The sequence below is a fragment of the Zingiber officinale genome, chromosome 9A, assembly GCF_018446385.1.
Source record: "Zingiber officinale cultivar Zhangliang chromosome 9A, Zo_v1.1, whole genome shotgun sequence".
Taxonomy (NCBI): domain Eukaryota; kingdom Viridiplantae; phylum Streptophyta; class Magnoliopsida; order Zingiberales; family Zingiberaceae; genus Zingiber; species Zingiber officinale.
In genome coordinates, this window is record NC_056002.1 from 112,830,222 (window position 1) to 112,839,168 (window position 8,947).

An 8,947-nucleotide genomic window follows, 5' to 3' on the forward strand; every position below is an offset into this window, starting at 1 on the left:
TTGGCCGAAATCACCCAATCGCGTGGAGCTACGGAAGTCAAAGCAAGGCGAAAGGATGCTGGAAATAGAGCTTAAGGCGCCTCAAGCCAGTACTGGAGGCGCCTCTGCCTTGGAGGTGCCTCAAGCTTGAAGGCGCCTTCAGTCTTGATGAAGGCGCCTTCAACTGGTCAAAAGTGACCGTTTGCGCTGTGGATAAAGTTTTATCTGCCCACTCGATGGAGGCGCCTTGGACCCCTGTTGGAGGCACCTCAGACCCTCGAGATTAGATTTCCAGAGGCTATTTAAAGGCCCCTGGAACTACGAGTTCAACATCAATTGAGTATTCAACTTTGTAAGCAATTCCTAGCAATAGTTCTGAGCTGTTAGAGTGTAAAAGGCTTCTCCGCCTTCAGTAAAGGAGATCTTTTCTAGTGTGCTTTTCATCGCCCTGGATTAACAACCTCCTTGGTTGTAACCAGGTTAACTGCTGAGTCTCTTTTCATTTCTATTGATTTAATTGTTATTATTTTACTATTGCATTTTTGAGTTGAAAGATCAGAGGAGGGTTATTTTTATTTTTTAGGCAATTCACCCCCCTCTTGCCGGCCTCCGCTGCACCTACAGTTGGTATCAGAGCCAGACCGCCTCAGATGGACTGACTGCCGACTGAAGCACAACGATCAAGACGATGGCGGAGCGAATATTCATCCCCTGAAGTTCGACGGAGACTTCGCGATGTGGAAACGCCGGATGGAGGTATTCTTTAAAACCGACTTCTATATTTTACTAACTATGAAATATGGTTTTGAAGTTCCGAAAGACAAAGAAGAGCATCAGTAGAGCAAGAAAGAGCAAGCCAAATTTGTCACCAACGGAAAGGCAGAGTTCCACTTACTTAGCGTGCTGCCACCACAAGAGGTAAGTCGGATCGTAAGCTACAACTCCGCGAAATACCTCTGGGAAAAATTCCTGGAGCTTCACGAAGGTACCTCGGAAGCTAAGCTGGCGAGGCGCGACATCCTCCGGACCCAATTAACGAACCTCCAGATGAACCAAGGCGAGAAGGTAGCGCAACTCCAAGCAAGGATCAAAGAGTTGATCACGCAACTAACCAATCTTGGAGAAGAAGTGATGAACCGGGACTCAATCCGGTACGCGCTCAACGCCTTCCCCAGAACTCCAGAATGGGCATCCTTAGTAGATGCATATTACATCTCTAAGGACTTTAAGGTAATTACTTTAGAAAATTTGTTTTCTAATTTTGAACTTCACGAATCTTGAGTTGCAGAGTCCAATAGAGTAGAGAAGACTAGTCAGAACATTGCCTCAAAGGCAAAAACAAACGATTCTGACTCCGAAGCCTCAATCGACGAATCCGAAGCTGCATTAATGGTAAGACGATTTAATAAGTTGTTTAAATCTAACAAATTTAGATCGCAGAAGCATGAGCAAAAAAGAAGAACGGTTCGTTGCTACAACTGCAATGAAGAAGGACACAGCAAGGATGACTGCTCGAAATTAAAGAGCAAGCAGAAAGAAAAGGAAAAGGTCAAGTACAAGAAGCCAGAATCCTCCAAGCACAAGAACCTGAAGGCCACTTGGTTAGATTCATCATCTTCCGAATCAGACGTCGAAGCTTTCTCAGGGTTAGCGCTAATGGCTAACCATCAGATCGAAGAAGAGTCAAGCTCAGAGATTGTAACGACCCAATTTTCCTCATTAGGAGTTCTAAAAGTGCTTTAAAATATTTAGAAATACTTTAGAAAAATTCTAGATATTTTTAAGAATTTATAGAGTATTTTTATGCAATTTTTGGAGTTCGTTTGGTATTTTTACCAAACGAAAGAAGTTTAAAAAAATATATATATAAAGTGTTAAGGTTGAGTTTTGAACGCTAAACCCTAGACCGAACTAGACCTTAACCAAGGTCAGCCAACCAACTGAGCTAAGCAAGTTTTGTTATAATATAGGGAAATTAAATGTAGTTAAGTAGTTGTAAGAAATGAAATTAAAATACCGTTTAAAAAGGAGCCGAGGGCGGCTCGAACCCGAGACCTTCGGGAATCCGACTTTCCAGCGGACCAAGCGAGCACGCTGATGTTTCGTGAACAAATCAATCACGAATTGGTCTTAAGCCATAAGCCTAGGTTATAAAAGGATAGGTAAGAGAGGGGTTAAGTTATTTTTCTTTTTTCTCTTTTCCTCTTCTCCTCTCTCGCGTCGGCGACTCCTCTCGGGCGAAAAACGCAGCCGAGCTTTAGGGCGTCTCCGGTGGCTGGCCAAAGGCTCATTCAAAGGCTTCTTCATCTCCTTGCGTTCCTCTCGTCGAGGAGGAGCCGTGAGCACAAGGAGGGACCGAAAGCTCGAGTTCTCCGAAGCCCTAGAATTGTTCTCGCCGGCTGTAAGTCCAAGGAACCGATGTAAGTAGCTTCCTCACCTGCAGTAGAGTAGTTCCGAGCTTTGTTTTCTCCTCCTTTGCTTTGGAACATGCTGTACCGAAATCTGAGTTTACTAGGAGTTTTTTTTTATTCCTTTCTTGTCTTCGGAAGGTTGTATAGAAGCGGGATTTCTAGAGGAATGAGAGTAGTTCTTGAATTGTTAGTCCAGCCTTTATTTCCTGTAAGGAGTGAGGCTTTTGAAGTTCTGCCGCAGCATGTTTGCCCTAAAAGTTCTCTGTTGCTTTATGAAAGTTTAGGTTGCGAACATGTTTATATGGAACTTTAGTTTCAGCAGGTTTCAAATTAGTTTCTTGTTTGGATTTCGAAGCATGTTTTAAGGAGTTTTTGGTTTTGAGTTTGCTACCATAAAGTTCTGGTTCTGTGAATTTTTGTTATACGGCTTAAAGATGTATGAGGCATAATGATAGAATTATAGTTTGTGGGCTATAAATTGACACATTGAAAGTTCCATCTACAGGACGCTAACCTGTTGCTAGATAGAGTGATGAACATATCTCCTTCTGCTTTGTTCTCGATTGTTTTGGCTTGGTTCATCATTGCGATTTCATGTCAATTCTAGTTGCTATTCTCACAAGATCTGTATACCCGTGTGTTCTAATGTAGAGAAAATGTATTAGCTAGAAGTTTCAATTATCTGATTTGGGTTGATAACTAGAAGTTTCAATTATCTGATTTCCTCTACATCTTTCAACGTTGCCAAACTTATCCAAAATTTGGGAACAACACTTGATGCTCAAGCCTTACCTAGGATACAAACTTTAGTAGATTTTTGTTTTGTTATTAGTTGGGCACAAGCAGATTTTCTTAATTCTATTAGATGAGTAGTTTTCTATTGCTAATATAAGAATGGATTTCCCTTAAATATGCATGATTATGTGTTACTTAATCGATTTCACTTATAGATGCATATGGGAAAATACCCTAACAGTATTTTGAATTTAAGAAAAGTATAAGAAAGATAAAGAAAAGAAAGAAAAAGGCCAAGGCCTTGAGTAGATCCCAAAGTCAAGACTTTAGGGATTTTGGCACACAAGGTGCTAAAGAAAATGCCGAGGCATTATATAGAAGTATTAAAAGATAACAAGTATTTTACTTTTATCAGTGGCACTGTGTTGGACTCTCTGTCCTTGGGCTGGGCTCTCATAGTCGTCCCTAGGTTTAGATAACCTAGTAGTAACGGCTCGGCCGACGGTCGACGACCATAGGGTCGCCAAATGGGCCGCCAAATGGGCCGCCGAATGGGTCGGGTCGTTACAAAAGAAAAAGCACAGTTGTCGGGCCCAAGAAGAAGTTGATTATTATTTTGAAGTATTATAAGTATAAGTTTTGAACAAGTAAAGCAAGTTTTACATAAGTATAAAGTATTTAAAGAATAAGTCTTTAAACAAGTGAAATAAGATTCAGAAGGTGTTTAGAATTCAGTAAGCTTAGTTCTTTATGCAAGCATGATAGTATAGACTTGCCTTACATGTTTAGCCTTTCAGTATGTTTCTTTACTAATAGAAGAGCATGAGTTAGTTTACTGTTCTTTGCTATTTATGAGCATGATTAGCTATACATGTTTAGTATTTCAGTTAGTATGATTCCTTTGCTATCTATGAGCATGAGTAGCTTTACATGTTAGCCTTCAGTTTTAGCATGTTTTTATTTATATACATGCATATCGAGATTTTGTGAGTTAGATAGCGCTTACTAAGCAAATTTTTCTTATAGACTACACTTCCTCTTACTGCAGATACAGGAAAGGAAAAGATATAGAAAGGAAGGCGACAAGGAGGTGTTCGAAGGATGTGTGATGCCAGGACTATGGAAGCCTTGGGACTAGGAAAGAAGTTTTAGTTTAGTTTTTATTGTCTTTTGCTATGTTAGGAGTATTTGTGATAGTATTTGTTATTTTGATATGATTAGGACGTAGTAGAAGAATTGTAATCTTGTGTGATGATTTCTTGGGTTGTTTTCTTTATTTTGGATTTATTATACTGCGTGGTTGATTGATATGTGTTCCAGCCGCTTGTGGCTGAGTATATATTGCATGTATTGTTGAATAAGGTCACCGGAACAGGGGAGATTCTGCCGAAAATTTTCGGTAGGGTTTCCATGTGATTTTTAATCATACCGGTTAAGTAGAGTTAGTAGTTGAGTAACGGTCATCCTTAGAAAGTAGTAGTAGTAAGAAGGGTGGTCGTTACAGAGATGAGCATAGATGCAGGGGGAGGAACATCAAAAGAGGAAAGCTGCAGTGAAGGGGGAGCCTCACCAAGTCAGGTAAGTAAGGTACGCAATCTAACCTCTACTCAGTCTTTTCACTTTATTAAAGCCCTTTCTAAGGAGTTACATAAATTAGAAAAGGAAAATGAACATTTGAAATTGAACCTAGCAAAAGCATGGCCTCTAGATATGTATGATAATCTAAAATTAGAAAATAAAAAATTAAAAGTTGAAATTGAGAAATTGAATAATAATGATGCTTGCTTAAATAAATTTCCAAAATCAAAATTAAGAATTTATGAAAAATTGAATTGGTATATTAGAAAACATCAGGGTCAACTTAGAAGAGTGCCCAAGAACTATATACCCCCTAAATTTTTGAATAATCCTGTAGGAAGGAACCTCTATTGGGTTCCGAAATCTGTGCTAAATAATTTATTTAATTAAGGCTTTCAAGAGAGAAATTAAACAAAGAATTTCTTTATGAAGCTTTGTCTAAGGAAGTGGTTGTTGCTCCAATAACCAAGAAGGTCTAGTGCCTCGCCATGACCTGAAAGCTGAAATATTGAAATAAAATGTTTAATTAACTTTATGAAAAAGCATCAAACTAGAATTAAATAATGCTTTAAAAGTTATTTCAAACATTTTTGGAAAATTCTAAAAATTAACTTTGACTTAGAAATTATTTTGAAAAATTCTAAAAATTTAGTTTACTTAGAATTTTTTTTTTTAAATTCCAAAAAAAATAATTTTGACTTAGAAATTATTTGCTAAATATTTTTTTCTTACTTCGTTTTTTACTGTGATCAAAGGGGGAGAGAGAAGTACAAGTTTAGGGGGAGAGAGGATTTTTTTAAAAATATTCTTTTGAAAAATTCTGGTTAAATCTTTATTAAGTAGTTGTAATTTTATTTATTGCAAATTTATGCTAAAATATGTTAGTTTAGTAATTTTCTTTAAAATTACTGTTTGTCTTTTTTTACTCTAACTTGAACTTGGGTTGATGCACATCAAAAAGGGGGAGATTGTTGAACCCCGTGGTAGTTTTGATGTGATCAACTAAGTTGGTTAGGTCTTATTTTGTGTTTAATCCCTGTGTCTGAGTGTGCAGGAGCTTAGGAGTGCAGGAAGTCGAGCGGAAGACGCAGCTAGCGAGAAGGACGACACGGGAAAGGAGCCGACGGGCTCGGTGCGTCCGAAGGACGAGAGAGCTCTTGAAGAGTACACCGGTGGGCGAGAAGAACGTGCGCGGAGTTATAGGAACGTTAAGCCGGGGAGGAAGGCTGCTCGAGGAAGGCCGAAAATTGGGTTCGGGTGAGCCCTATTTCGGTTGGCCGAAATCACCCAATCGCGTGGAGCTACGGAAGTCAAAGCAAGGCGAAAGGATGCTGGAAATAGAGCCTAAGGCGCCTCAAGCCAGTACTGGAGGCGCCTCCACCTTAGAGGTGCCTCCATCTGCCTTGGAGGCGCCTCAAGCTTGAAGGCGCCTTCAGTCTTGATGAAGGCGCCTTTAACTGGTCAAAAGTGACCGTTTACGCTGCGGATAAAGTTTTATCCGCCCACTCGATGGAGGCTCCTTGGACCCCTCTTGGAGACGCCTCAGACCCTCGAGATCAGATTTCCAGAGGCTATTTAACGGCCCCTAGAACTAGGAGTTCAACATCAATTGAGTATTCAACTTTGTAAGCAATTCCTAGCAATAGTTCTGAGCTATTAGAGTGTAAAAGGCTTCTTCGCCTTCAGTAAAGGAGATCTTTTCTAGTGTGCTTTTCATCACCCTAGATTAACAATCTCCTTGGTTATAACCAGGTTAACCGCTGAGTCTCTTTTCATTTCTGTTGATTTAATTGTTATTATTTTACTATTGCATTTTTGAGTTGAAAGATCCGAGGAGGGTTATTTTTATTTTTCAAGCAATTCACCCCCCTCTTGCCGGCCTCCACTGCACCTACATTTGATCCTTGTGTCTAAGTGTGTAGGAGCTTAGGAATATAAGAAGTCGAGCAGAAGACGCAGCTAGCGAGAAGGATGGTACCGGAAGGGAGTCGATGGACTCGGTGCATCCAAAGGATGAGGTGATGCGGAAGAGTACACTAGTGGATGAGAAGGATGTGCGTGACATCCAAGGGACGAGAAGCTGGGGAGGAAGTCTGGTTGAGAAGAAGGCTAGAGTTGGATTCGAGTGAGTTCAATTCTAGAAGGTCAGAGCATCATCCAAGCGAACAGAGCGAAAAATGATTAATAAGAGAAGTTAACCATTTCTGGATGAATAGTGCTGAAGGCACCCTCAAAAGCTTTGAATGCACCTTCTATGAACAGTACTGAAGGCGCCTTCAAAGGCTTAGAAGGTACCTTCAAAGGCTTAGAAGGCGCCTTCAAAGACTTAGAAGGCGCCTTCAAAGACTTAGAAGGCGCCTTCGATAAATAGTCCGAAGGCGCCTTCCAACCCTTAAAGGCGCCTTCTGACAGCTGTTAGCGAAGATAAAGTTTTATCTTCACACGGATAAAACTTAACCGATTGAAGGCCCCTTGAACCCTCTTGAAGGCATCTTTCACCCTTGGATAAGATTTTCCAGGAATTATAAAAAGGGCCCTGGAGCTAGGAAATAATACATAACTATAACTATAACTCTTGTAATCTTTCCTAGTCTATTTTCTGAGCTGTCAACGTCTGTAAGAGGTTTCTCCGCCTGCAATGAAGGAAATCTAGTAATGCTCTTCACTGCCTTGAATTAACAACCATCTAGGTTGTAATCAAGTTAATTTCTTGGTCTCTTCTATTTTTAGTTGTTCAATTTCTTTTGTTATAATTATGCTACTAATCCGAGTTGGAAGACTGGGAAAGGTTCATTTTTATTTTATAGGTAATTCACCCCCCTTCTTGCTAGCCCTGCTACACCAACAATTGGTATTAGAGCTAGAATGCCTCAAAAGAACTAACCGCTGACTGAAGCTCCGAGATGATGGTCGGACCAAGCATCTATCCACCAACATTTGAGGGGGAGTTCAAGTTTTGGAAATGTAAAATGGAGGTCTTCTTCAAGATGGATTTTGACATCATGTTAAGTATCAAAAATGGTTTTGAAGCACCCAAAACAACAGACGGAAAAGAACTCGAGGAATACCGATGGAGCAAACAACAAAGAAACGAATTCATGGCAAATGGTAAGGCTGAATTTCATCTACTTAATATTCTACCAGCGCAGGAACTCGAAAGAATCGGTGACTATACATGTGCAAAATAACTTTGGGGAAAGTTCTTGGAACAACACGAAGCATCAAGAAAAGAAGAATCTGACCCTTCGATGGGCATTGCTTCGTCATCAGAGGAATCTGAGACTAAGAAAATCAACAACATAGCTATAATGGCAAACCATTAAAGAGAAGATAAAAGCAACTCAGAGATAAACATCGATGAAGGAGGAGGATCATCAGAGGAAAACTGCGATGAAAGGGAAGCATCACTAGGTAAGTGAGGTACGTGCACTATCTCCTAAGCAATCTTACAAGTTTATCAAAATGCTTTCTAAAAATATGTGCAAATTAGAAATAGAGAATGCTAAGATAAAAATGACCTTATCCAATTCATGCCCCTTAGAAATGTATGATAATTTAAAAATAGAAAATAAATAATTGAGAATAAAAATTGAAAAGTTGAAAAATAACCATACATGTTCTAATTACTATCAAAAACAAGATTTAGAAATTATAGTAAAATCAACTAGTTCATTAAAAATTACGAGGGATAAATTAGAAAAATTCTTAAAAATTATGTACCTCCCAAATATTTGGTTAATCCAGTAGGACATAATTTATTTTGGGTTCCTAACTCGTGTTTAGATAATTAAATAAATTTTTGTTTGCATCCTAGAAATTTAATTTACCTTATTTATTCTTGTCAATAAAATTAATAATTTTTATTAAGTATCCCTAAAGAAATTTTCTAAAAATTTTATTTTATTTTTCCCCAAATCTTTTTTATATGATCAAAGGGAGAGAAAGAAGTACAAGTTCAGGAGAGGTAGGATTCAGAAATTTTAAATTCTTTGTTTTCAAGCTATTTATTTTTTTTTACTTATTTTGCAAGCAATTTGTTATCATTTTTATTTTATTATAATTTTTACCCTAACTTGAACTTGGGTTGATGTACATCAAAAAGGGAGAGCTTGTAAGTATCCCAGGGTAATTTTGATATGGTCAACCAAGTTCAGTTAGGTCATGTTGTATTTGATCTTTGTGTCTAAGTGTGCAGGAGTTTAGGAGCACAAGAAGCCGAGTGGAAGATGCAGCTAGCGAGAAAG